Genomic DNA, 13,051 nt, shown 5'->3' with positions numbered 1-13,051 from the left:
TCTGCTCATGATGGGTCAAACTGGCTCGCTGGCCGCAGGCACTTGCCGCACTAGGTGCAGACTTAGAGACCAGAGGAGGTGGCAGGGGCTCACCAGATGCTTGTTCTGCCCGAAGGTCTTGCCACACCCATGGCAGCTGCAAGGCCTATGGCCAGCAAGGGTCTCCAAGTACCTTTCCAGGTTGGGCTGCTTCCCAATGGCCCTGGAGCACTGTGGGTGTGGACCCTCGCCTCGAGGCACTGCAGCTCAAAGCCCCTACTGCAGTTGGCTCAGTGCTGAGCTGTCTCACCTAGTGTGCACTCGCCTGTGTGTCTTTGAGGTTGTACTTATGACTGAAGCAGGCACTGTTGCGGTTTGAGAGGTTGAGAGGTTGTGACCCCTCAAAGACTGAAGTACATGGGTCATCTGGAATGAATTCACAGACTCAAGCATTCTTTAAATCAAGGTGGCAAAGTTTATTGTTACGCTTTTCAGCGGGCAAGGATTTTTAAAGGATCCTGCAACCTTAGAGAGGTATAGTTAAAGTTTATATAGGATAAAATACAATAAAACATGTGCCAAATATGCTAACTAGGGGATTCAGGGTGGGATTAGGGAGTGGTTAAGGAGTGGTCAGTTCTGAAAAGAACATGCACTTCTTGTACCTACTGCACAGGCATTTTACCCAGACTTCATTAGGAAAAGCCCACAAGGGGGGCCACATGGAGGTGTGGTTTTAGATCTGTTATGTCACTAAGTCCACTAGAGTTCAGGGTAACTGAGAGTTGTCCAGTCTGCCACCAATCAATGTCTTGTTTGACAAGATAGATGTAGGGAATATACATATGTCTTAAGTCTAGAAAACAGTTAATGAGGAGCCCAGGATGTAGATAATGTGATAGGGCGGTACTATAGATAGTCCAGTGGGGATGAATGTCTTTATGACCCAGTGCAAAGCCAGTTTAAACTAATAATTCCTTCAGGTGCTGTTTGGAACTGCACCAGGGAGAGAGATAAGGGTCTTGCTGGGGCCCACTCATGAGTGATTGCTAAGCACAGAGTCCTTGGGCTGGGGAGAAACTGTCAGAGACAGTGTTTCTGAGGCTAGAGAGAAATTGGGGTCCGAATACAAGCACCCAAGGACCCTGTCAGCACCACAATCTGGGCCGGTGAAAGACGTCTCTCCGGTGTGTGTCTTCTGCTGCTTGTGCAGCGGCTGCTTCTCGCTGAAGCACCATTGATGAGGGGGTCTCCCCCGATGCAACTGCTGGTGCTTCTGAAGTTTCCTTTTCTGCCGGAAGCATTGGCCACACTCGTTGGAGGTATGTGGCTTCTCCCTGGTGTAGATGCTTGCGTGTGCCTTCAGGTTCTTCTTCTGACGGATGCACTTCTCATACAGTGGGCACTTGTAGGGTCACTCCAACTCACTGGGGTTTTGGGGTACCTTCAACACCTTGGCCTCCCAAGCTGGTATTCACCCAGGCAGGGGGCTAACCCTGGGGAAGTCAGGGATATGTTACCTTTGGATCTTCCTCTCTGCTTCACTAGCACCTCCCTTTTCCCACCCTCACCAAGAGCCCAGGACCACCGTAATGCCTCCCTGTAGAGACTCACAACTCACAGAATTACAGTGGCCAGTCCAAATCCTAAACAGATCCCCACTATGACATATCCAGCTTCTGTTCCTGCAGATACAAGTGTAATGTAAGCAAAAGCTTTGTGGGAGGCTCAGTGGGTTCTAGTCTCCATACCATCACTGACTTGTTCTGAACTTAAGCAAGCCACTTCTTTCTGAGCTTCAGTTTCTGTCTCTGAGAAGAAGTTAGGCTAGATGGTCTGTGAGGTTCCTTTCAGATCTAAAGATCCAAAACTATTTTGTTATTTGACAGTCTGCAGGACACTGTTCCTTGTCCCTTCTCTCTTTATTTCTTATATTCCCTCTTCATTTCATCTTTTACATTTTATTCCTTCAGAGGCTTGTTGTCTAGAAAAGGGCTAAGTTAATTAGCTTGGAGACAAGAGCAAAGGCCTAGATCATTGGCTTTCTTCTGGGAAGGGAAATGAGACATTAATCTAGTGAAAGCTATTTATTCTACAAGTGGTAAGTAAATGAGCTAGGATTCCAGCTCCTGTTCTCCAAATTCAGGGCTTTCCCCTTTGTATCACAATAGCATTCAGGAGATCTAGTTTCTAATTCTGGCGCCGATATGAGAACTACCTGTGCGACCTTGGATAAATTATGTAACCTCTCTATACCTCAGTTTCTTCATCTGTGAAGTGAGGGCAGCTAGGTGGTACAGTGGAAAGAATACTGGGCCTGGAATCAAAAAGACCTGAATTCAAATCCAGCCTCAGACACTTAACTAGCTGTGTGACCCTGGGCAACTTATTTAACCCTGTTTGCCTCAGTTTCCTTCTCTGTAAAATGAGCTAGAGCTCATTAGAGTGGCAAAGCACTCTAGTCTCTTTGCCAAGAAAACCCCAAATGGGATCATAAAGAGTTGGACGTGACTGAAAAATGACTAAACGACGGAGAGAATAGGCTGATTCTCAAATTCCTTTTCAGTACTAAATCATGAGTCTAAGTCATTCAATGCTTCATAATTGAACAATTTTCACCTATTGCTTTCTGGAGATGATATCTTCACCCAATAAGGTTACTCTAATAAGGGGAGTTTTAGGTGCCAAAGACAAGAGAGACTTTGGGATACACATGGCCTTGTGCCTGCCCCACATATTGTTCTGTCTCCCCTGCTTATTAATAGTGAGCAATGAGGCAGAGCAGTGGATAGAGCTTGGAGTCAGGAAGACCTGAGTTCAAGTCCAGCCTCAGACACTTTCTAGCTGTATGAACCTGGGGGTGTCATTTAGCCTCTGTCTGCTTCAGTTTCCTCAGCTGTACAATAGGGATAACTAATAGTTATAGTGCTTGGGTGTGATCTAAGGCTCCACACTCTGACAGCTTCCTTACTTCCACAGTAGCCACAATATGTGTTGTGTGCTTTGGCTAGGAATGTGCCTCAGTGAAGTGATCCTCACCTGGTGCCCATCATCTTTCTTTCTGAGGACTCTAGACTGGGACCTGTGTGTCCTTTGCTGACTGTCACACTTAATATCTGTGACTTTTACCTGTTAGCTGCTAGATAGCAAAAAAGACATCCTGGAGAATGATATGAGGGACCTTAATATTCATTCTATTTAATAGTATATTTTCACTAAATGTGTAGCCCTTTCCTCTACCCCCACTCCATCCCTCTCTGAATTTTGAAGAGTACCTGAATCAGTAGCAACTGGGGTTAAATCCTGCTTTTGACATAGACTGGCTGTGTGACTCTGGGCAAGTCACTTAACCTCTTTATACTTTATGAAACTCTCTATTGCAGGAGTTCTTAAGCTGGGGTCCACAGAGCCCCCAAACAGTCTAAGGAGAGATTTTAGGGCGTCTGTGAACTTATTCTTTTAAAATACTTGGATAACAATTTCAATATAATTGGTTTCCCTTGTAGTCCTATGTATCTTATTTTGTGCATTTAAAAACATTCTGAGAAGAGGTCCAAAGGCTTCACCAGATTGCCAAAGGGGTCCAAGACATAAATAATGATAATGATGATGACAACCAACATTTACATAACAATTATTATGTGTCAGGCACTGCACTAAGTGCTTTGCAATGATCTTGTTGCTCCTCACAACAACCCTAAGTTAGGTGCTATTATTATGATGAGAAACTGAGGCAGGCAGAGATTAAATGACTTGCCTAAGGTCACACAGCTAGTAAGTATCTGAAGCTTAATCCGAGCTTGTTTTCTTAAACTCCAGACCCAGAACTCTATCTATCCACTGCACCACCTAGCTGCCAAATAATAATGATAACAGCTAACATTTATATAGTGCTTATTATATGCCAGGCTCTGTACTAACCGCTTTACAATAATTATCTCATTTGATCCTTATAACAACCCTGCGAAGTAGGTTGCAGGTGAAGAGACTGAGGCTGACAGAGGTTAAGTGACTTGCCCAGGATTAAAAAACTAGTAGGCATGTGAGACTGGATTTGAACTCAGGTCTTCCTGACTTCAGTCCTGGCTGTCAAGGATGAGAACCTTTGGGCTACTAAAGATGCTGACCTGCAAACAGTAGAGAGAATTTCTTCATCAGGGAAATAATGAAATTATACTCAATGGATCATCAGATTTAGGGACCCTGATCACCCGATCACTTAATCCAATCCTCTCCTCTTTTTGTTGTTGTTAACTCATTTCAGTCATGTCTTTGTGACCCCATTTGGGGTTTCCTTGGCAAAGATACTAGTTTGCTATTTCCTTCTCCAGTTCATTTTACAGAGAAGGAAACCAAGGCAAACAGGGTTAAGTGACTTGCCCAGGGTCACACAGCTAGTAAATGTGTCTGATGCCAGATTTGAACTCAGGAAGATGAGTCTTCCTGACTCTAGGCCTGATGCTCTATCCACAGCACTACCTAGTTGCTTCTCTCAGTTTCCTAACTGAAATCCAGAGTGGTTAAAGGGTTTGTCTCAGACCACATAAGGAATAATTAGCAGAGCTGGGATCCAGTCTCCCATCCTCTGGTTCCATATCCAGGTGTTTATTTCACCCTATGGCTGGAGGATTCTCCAACCCCTCCTGCCTCCCCATACTTCCTTCCCACTCCAAGGAAGGAGGAGCTGAAGATGATGAAGCTTATCCTCCAGGGTTTGTGAATTTCATTCAATACATAGATGTTAAGTATCTTCCACACGCAAGGAGCTGTCCTAGGTAGTGTGGATATGGATGATAAGGATCACAGTTGAGAGCTGGAAGGGGCTTTAGTGATCGTTTTATCCAACTCCCTTATTTTAGGGGGGAAAACTGAGGCCCAGAAAAGTTAAGTGATTTGGCCAAGTTCTTACAGCTAATATTAAAGTGGTAGAGTCAGGATTTAAATCTAGATCCTCTTGAGTCCAAAGCCAGTCATGTTTCCACAACACCACATATATGGGAAACCTTAATCTTAAGAGGCAGGCAAGTGGCACAATGGATAGACCACCAGGCCTGGAGTCAGCAAGACTCATCTTCCTGAGTTCAACTCCAGCCTCAGACATTTACTAGCTGTATGAGTGCAAGTCACTTAACCCTGTTTGTCTCAGTTTCCTCATCTGTAAAATGAGCTGGAGAAGGAAACGACAAACTAGTATCTTTGCTAAGAAAATCCTAAATGGAATCATGAAAAGTCAGTCATGGCTGGACAACAACAACAAAGCACTTAGTAAATGCATTTTCATTTATTCATGCATCTAAAAGGTGAGGACAAGAGGAACAGGGGCTGGGCTCATATTTGGTGTATAGGATGGGTACATATGTATGTATATATATACATATACACACATATGTATATACATACATACATACACACACATACATATATATACATACACACACACACACATATATATACATATATATATACACACATATATATATATACATATATATATACATATATATATACACATACACAACTTATCTCTTTGAGTCTGTTACCACAACCTTGCCTTGAACATCGTTCATTGAACACTCAGAGATCTTCCACAGCATATACATGTACACATACATACATGCATATACATACACAATATATACATATATCACAAATAAAAATATGGCATAACACATATGCACACACAGACACTATATACAACCATGCCACTCACATTCACATGTGTACATCACACACATAAATGTGTAAGACATAGTCATTCTTCTTCCTTTCCCCTTCATGGTCATCTCCACTTCCATTTTTTCACCCTTCTGAACTTGGCAGTGAGGAAACCCAGGACATTTTTATACTTCAAGGCCACCTTAGGGCCTAGGAAACACTTGGAGCCAGCTGTGCCACTCAATGTCTATGCCAGTTTCCAGAGAGATGGTTTAATGGGCATGGAGAGTTAGAATCCCTTCTTTAGAGACCATCTGAGGCTACTGTGTCCTTGAAATAATCTGTCCAACATGAACAGTACTGAGGACTTGCTAAGCCCTGAAACTGGACAAGTATCTACTCAGCCAAAGGGCCAATGACTATACTGTTGGGTGAGGAGGTGCTAGAAGGCTGGTGCTACGGCAATTTCTTCATTGGAAAGGAGTGGCCAGCTCCTCATAAGAGCAGAGTCTGATTCCATACCTTTTCTTAGATTGTGTCTGCTCCAGACAAATCTATTAATGTCTCTGGGTCTCACTTGATTGTGTATTCAAAATTCAGGGGTGAGTGTTGAGGAAAAGGGGTGGAAGAGGGGAGGGGAACATAGGGTGTCATAGAGAAAATAGTAGACTTGGCATCAACAGATATGAGTTCCAGTCTCAGCTTTGCCATTCACTGTGGCTTTGGGTAGTGTGGTTTTGAAGAAAGAGGGCTGGATTTAGAATGGGAGGACTTGGTGCTGCCACTTACCTTTGTGACCTTGGGCAAATTATTTAATATCTCTGGACCCCAGTTTTCTTACCTGTGACATGTTAGGGTTTGGACCAGATAATCTCTAAGGTCCTTTCCACCTCAAATCTGTGATGCTGTGGGTGATAGCTGCCACTTCATGAAGTGGCTGAGATCCCTTAAGGAAAGGTAACATTAAGACATAATAATAGTAGCCAATTTTTATGTAGTGCTTTAAGGTCTGAAAAGTGCATTACATATATTATCTTACTGGATTCTCAAAGCTCTGTGAGGTAGGTGTTATAACTTTCCCATTTTTACAGATGAGGAAACTGAGGCTGAGAGAGGTAGCCTTGCTTAGGGTCACACATCATATAAGTGTCTAAGACAGGTCTTCCTAACTCTGAGTCCTATTATTGGACTCAGGTATTGCTTCCGTGGATCAGCCCAGATATAGAGGGATGGATTAGATGACCTTTCAATATTCCCCTCCTCCTAAGTCATTACATGTTGAATTTCAAGCCTAAGCCAGTTAAAGAAACTTGCATCTGCATAACTGTCTACTTTTGAAAGAACTCTTTGTGAAAATTATTTATTTATATTATTTTATATTATTTATATTATATTATTTATAATGAACTTAGTACAGTGCTTAATAAGCACTTCCTTCCATATTTCCATCAGTGAGGCAGGGATTATTACATCCATTTTATAGATGAAGAAGCAGACTCAGATGAAGTCCTGAGCCAGAATCACAAAGCTAGTTGGCAGCAGAGCTGGGGCGAGAAAGGAGCAAGGGGTGCCTTCCATGAATGAGGACCCTCAGGGATCTGTCAACCTCACCAACATTCACAGACTCTCCTTCCCCCTACCCCTTCAGTGGAGTGTGTGGAAAAAACAATGGATTCAAGATTCAAAAGATTTAGGGCTTAAAACCTGACCACTAACTTTTGGTAGCAAACCACTTCACCTCTTAGCCTCAGTTTCCTCATCTGTGAAATGAATCCTTTTAACTAGATGATCTCTTGGGTCCTTTCAGCTCTAAATCATGTGGCCTTCCTATGTGGATATTATGAGGCTTAGTGTTCAGCTCCCCCCAGGTGCAGTAAAACCTAAACCTTTCCATTAAATATAGCTCTTAGTGAAGGCAATTTCCATGCGCCTGGTTTCCTTCTAATTTCCCCAGCAGGGAGATCTAGCCCGGAATTGAGGAGAAGGGGAGGGGTGGACTTGTCCTTAACTCTAGTCTAGATTCTCCGCCACTGACCGTGCCCTCTATTCATCCTTTTACCTGGTCAGCCGGCTCTACCGCCAGATCCTCATTCTTCGGGTGGGAAGAGCTGGGAGGCGGGTGCTCTCCCCTTTGGTCCTAGGTCAGGGTCAGGGATCAAAGTCAGGCTCTCTTCGTTCTGGCTGGGAACCCTGGGGACCAGAAGGAGGCTGGAGGCTGGAGGCTGCAGGCAGGCACTCTGAGAGTTCGAATCTCGGACGAGCTGGGGCGCTGGGCTGGGAGTCCAGAGGGAGCACGGTTCCGGCATCCCGGGATCCAGGAAGTCCAGGTCTGCATGGTTCTCCCAATGTCCTGCCAGGTGGCCGTTTCGGCTCCAGCTCGGAGCCCTGGCAGGGGACCGCGCATCCCTGGGAACCCTTCCTGAGCCCAGCCTGGAAGCGATCTCGCCCCATTTCCTGTTTGTCTCCCTGCTCGGACCCAAAGGAGAGGAGGGATATTGCAATTCTCAGGAGCCCCATCCGAGCCTGCTTGCCTGCCCGCCCTCTGGGGAGAATATTTCGGCCGGCAGCCTACCTGTGCATGGCTGCAGTCAACCTTTCCCAAAGGGCTGTCGAATTAGAAAGCCCCGAGCCTCTGGGCAGCCTCTGGAGGCCCTCTGGTAGCCTGCTTCCTTCACAATCTACACCCAACCTCCGTCTTCAGACACCGCTCCCCTCCACACTCTTTACTGCCCCGTTAAAGTGGCCTACATCCCCGCTCTCTCATTTTCTAGCTCACCATTTCGGCGCCTCTGCACAGGCTGTCTGTCCTCTGTGTCTGCAATGCACCACCTCTTCACCTCCTCCTTTTAGAATCCCTGTCTTCAAATCTCAGTTCAGATGACAGTCTCTCTGCACAAAAGCTTTCCTGACCTGCACCTGCAAGTCTCCCTCTCTCCCCATTCTCTTGTTTTTTACCTTGTTCAGTGTCTACTGCTATGTGTACATGTGATTTTCCCCTACAGAATACAAACTCCTTGAGGGGAGAGACTAGATCAAATGAAATGTAAAGTGCCTTTAAACTTTAAAGAGCTTTCTATATAAATGCTATTTTACTATTATTAATTTTTTTTTTACCCCACCTCCCCCTCTCCCTTGCTCATAGTAGGCTTGTTGATCGATTGCTTGGTTCTCTAGAACTCATAAAGAAAGGAAATTGGTCACCTTGGCTGAGGCTCTCAGAATGCCTTCTGCTACCTTTAGAAACACTCTTGTGGTTGAAAACGGAAGTAGCTAGTGCTAAACCTTCCAATTGGTGGAGACACTTTATAGGCTTGGAGGTCATTTAGTTAGAACCCTCTTTTTACAGAGCAGGAAGCTAAGCCCATAGAGGTTAAGTGACTTGTCCAATTTCTCACGGGTAGTAAGGCACAGAGTCAGATTCAAACCTATGTTTCCCAAGTTCAAATCCGCTGCTTTCCTTTACACCCAGAGCCAATTCCTCCAGGCTCTAAGAGCAGATGGCTAAATTTTCTCCCTCAGAAATGGCTATATTGGAGCGTCTTGAGTTAAGAAAATGTTGATAATGCAGATTAAAAGCATAGAACACATTTTTTTTGGAGAGCCTCTTGTTAAACATTTACCAGTATACTCTCTGCTAACACCACACTATTTTTTTCTAAGATCTGTCTTCTTCAGGGTTAGTATAATAGAGTCTTGAAGTTGGAAGAGAGTTTAAGAAGTCAATCCACTGCCCAGTGAAGTATATCCAGCCTCTGCTATGACTCACTAACAGCAGAACTACAGACAGCCATAAGCAGGTGATAGGAAAGGGGTTTTTTTTTGGGGGAAGGGGATTTAGGGTTGTAAATTAGAGACTTCTTGATGTCCCTTGAACTTACCACAAAAATGAGATATTTGCTTTGCCCATACAGATATTGCCCTGCATAACTAGAGACATAAGCATAGAACTCTTCCAGTTATTTTTTATGTTGACATTGTGAATGGTAGCTGCCCCAAAATGTCTTAGAGTACACTGAGAGAAGCATGTTTAGAACAAAGGAGGTGATGGTCCCATTGTTAAGCCTATATTTAGAAGACTAGATCAGTTGTGAGGCCATCATTTTGGAAGAGTATTTGCATTCTAGGGCATCTGACTGTAGATTTGGGCTGGGAGGTGCCTTAGAGGTCCCTGAGTATAATCCTTCTGTTTTATAGATAAGGAATTCATGAGTCATGGAGTTGGAGTGTCTTTCACAAACACACACAGTGGAGGGCAATCAAGATAGTGGAGGGGCTTGAAATTATGGCATGTTAGGATGGGTTGGATGAAGAGAGGATTTTAACCTACCTCACAAGGTTGTTGTGATGATTCAACGAGATCATATATACACATGTATGTAGTGAGGGCTATACCCCACATGTAGCATGGGATTGTCATTTTGTGGCTTGAAGCGAGGCAGAATAGACATCTCTAACCTCTTCTCCCCTCACTCTTCTCCAAGTGGGACTTCAATTCCTTCCAGGAAGGGAAGCAGGAAGTTAGGGGCAGAGACCAACAATTTGCTCTACTCAGAAGGAAGGTGGTGCAGTGGATAGAGCACCGGCCTTGGATTCAGGAGGACCTGATTTCAAATCTGGCCTCAGACACATAACACTCACTAGCTGTGTGACCCTGGGCAAGTCACTTAACCCCAATTGCCTAACAGCAACAACAAAATACTACTTGTCTAAGGGTATAATTTTCATGTTCAAATTAACTTCTGATCTCTGTTTCATTAATGGGAAAACAAGAGAAGAAGAGGGTGTTCCCTTCTGCTCTATTTTATCACTGATTTACTTGAGAGTTGGGAAAAGGCTGGCAAGACACTCTGGTGTCATCAGCAAAATTGTATGGGGTAGTGGAAACCATACTGTATCTAGAGTTGTAAAACCTTGGTGTGAATCTTACCTAAGCTATTTACTCCCTATGTGACCTTGACCATGTGACTTTGCCTGTTTGGGCTTCAGAGTCTTCCTTTGAAAATGGAGGGGGTTGGACGATATAACTTTTGAGTTTTAAGGGTCTTACCAGCTCTAAGTTTTCTGTCCTACTGTAATCTGCAAAATTTAAAGTATTATACATACAACTAGCAAGAGTGCCTACTAATAATTAGAGAATGGCCCACTAGAAGCTGAAACTAAAGCCTATTCCTTCTTTTCCTTGCAAGGTTGAGGACTATGGGTATAGAATGTTGCATTCACTGTTAGAGGATAGATCCTAAAGAGCCAGTGTGATATAGTGCATAGAATGCTTGATTTGTAGTCAGAAAGACCTAAGTTTAAATTCTACCTTAGACACTAGCTAGGGGATCCCAGGCCAATTATTTAATTGCTTTGGGCCTCAGTTTTATGATCTGTAAAAGAAGGGATTGAACTTGAAAGATGCCTTCCAGACCTAGATCTTATGATCCTTTAATACTTACTAAAGTGCCAAAGAACATCCCCTTTGTCTCCCTGAAATTCACAGAGCATATGCACGAGAGGAAAATGGAGCTTCCAGGTGAGGGAGGAGGGAAGCTTGGAATCACAGTGTCTTGAGGGAAGCATTTCCGTCTTCTGTGACAATTGTCTTTGTTATTGTTTAGTTGGATAGTTGCTTAGTTGTTTTTTTTTTTTAAATTGTATCTGACTCTTCATAACTCCTTTTTTTGGGTTTTCTTGGCAAAGATACTGTAGTGGTTTGCTTTTTTCCTTCTCTAGCTCATTCTACAGATGAGGAAACTGAGGGAAACAGGGTGAAGTGGCTTGCCCAGGTTCACATAGCTAGTATGTGTCTGAGGCCAGATTTGAACTCAGGAAGATGAGTCTCCCTGACACCAGGCTGGCACTCTATCCACTGTACCACCTAGCTGCCCCATGGCAATTCTTAGAGGGTGATAAAAGCTAATACCAAAACTATAACATTACCAAAAAAACTTCAGTCTGTTGGAACTCTGTTCCTAATAACAAATAGAGTCTCCCTTGGAGGTATTTCACTTATTGCAGATAAAAGATGAAACTTGTGAAAATCTAGGCCTTTTGGAATAGGGAGAAGCAGTTTGGATTCGAGGAAGGCAAATAAAACTTTCAGGATTTCCCCCTCTTCCTTCTGCATGAGATGAAAACCCTTGTTTCTCTTACTCTGGTTTGATTATGTTTGCCTTAGACTGGAAATTTCTAGCAGGAAAGGACTGAGGCTTTTTTTAAGGAAGCTAGTAAGTGAGCGTATCCATATGGTCCCTTAATTAGGATTGTTTAATGACTTGTTGACCAGTAGCCTCCAAATTCTGTTTCCCTCACCTTGAAAACTTCATCATCAGTTATCCCCATCATCTGAGTCAATTTGTTCAGTTGCCTGTGGTACTTGACTTAATTTCCTAGGGAAAGGAGTGAAAAGTCTCACCACTGAAAAATTCTAACATATTCAATTCGATTTGGTTAAATTCCACTTAAGAAACATCTGTTAAATGTTTATTATGTTTAATGCCATGTTTGTCTGCTGATACAAATGTAGTAGGCATGATGCACAAGAGGAGAATGAAGGTTCCAGGTGAAGGGCTTTTTGTGTGTGTGTGTATGTGTGTGTGTGTGTGTGTGTGTGTGTGTGTGTGTGTGTGTGTGTGTGTGTGAGAGAGAGAGACACAGGGTGCCTAGAATGGAGAGATATGCTGAGGGAAGGCAGAAGTAAGGATGAGTGTGGACTGGAATGAAGGGACAACTGCAGGCCAGTGGAGTTGTGTAGGGAAGGAGGTGAGTGGGGAGATGTAGGTATTGGACATGTACCCATATCACAGGGCTACAAGGGCTATCAGACCTGTGATTCCACTTAAGAGGCAGGTACTTTCACTAAGTGAGATGGGTTTGTGGGGACTGGGACTCAAACCTCTGGAGCTTACCAGTAGGAGCTCTCTACTGCTTAGTCAAGAGTTCAGACATGGGTCCTTTCTGTGTTAAACAAAGCCGTTCTATGTTTCATACTTTTGTGAACCCAAGGGTTTTCAAGGTAGTTGAAACTTTGAGAAACATAAACCCAATTCTGATGTTCCCAGATTCCGAATAGGGGCACGAGCTACCAAGATTACTATTATTGTTGAGAGACCCTCAAGTTTGAATCTAGAGGTCTGGGTCTGACATTTGTTTACCCAAAGACACAATCAGTAGTCCTTTCCCTAGAGGAGTTTATAGTCAATTGGAACGTAGCCTGGCCTCCTGGAAGTGCCTTGTTCTCTTCTAGGGAGGTTACTTGACCCTGTCTTGTGAGGGTGATCAGGAAAAGGGAAATGTTTTATTACAAAATGAAGGAGGAAGTAAAGTTCAGGCATGGTGTAAAGAAACTGAGGACCTAGCAACAACCTGGAAATAAAGGAGAGAGAAATCAAAGAACCCTTCCTTCTCCTAATCCAATTGTAGCATCTTAGCT

At 43.7% G+C, this 13,051-nt stretch overlaps 1 long non-coding RNA gene across 2 annotated transcripts; it reads right to left on the bottom strand.

Annotated features, from left to right (window-relative positions):
- Window positions 1-431: 431 nt before the first annotated feature.
- Window positions 432-12,805, bottom strand: LOC144456882 (uncharacterized). 2 transcript variants are annotated; one of them, XR_013486074.1, is made up of 4 exons: window positions 11,932-12,805; window positions 9,962-10,129; window positions 7,694-8,100; window positions 432-1,475 (listed from the first exon to the last, which is right to left on the bottom strand). It is a non-coding gene; the product is annotated as an uncharacterized LOC144456882 (long non-coding RNA). The 2 variants fall into 2 exon arrangements; XR_013486073.1 differs by having other exon boundaries at window positions 9,962-12,805.
- Between the last annotated feature and the right edge of the window lie 246 nt (window positions 12,806-13,051).

The sequence above is a fragment of the Phascolarctos cinereus genome, unplaced genomic scaffold, assembly GCF_003287225.1.
Source record: "Phascolarctos cinereus isolate Bilbo 61053 unplaced genomic scaffold, phaCin_HiC Scaffold_1;HRSCAF=81, whole genome shotgun sequence".
Classification (NCBI taxonomy): Eukaryota; Metazoa; Chordata; class Mammalia; order Diprotodontia; family Phascolarctidae; genus Phascolarctos; species Phascolarctos cinereus.
This window is presented reverse-complemented; position numbering and strand designations above follow the sequence as displayed.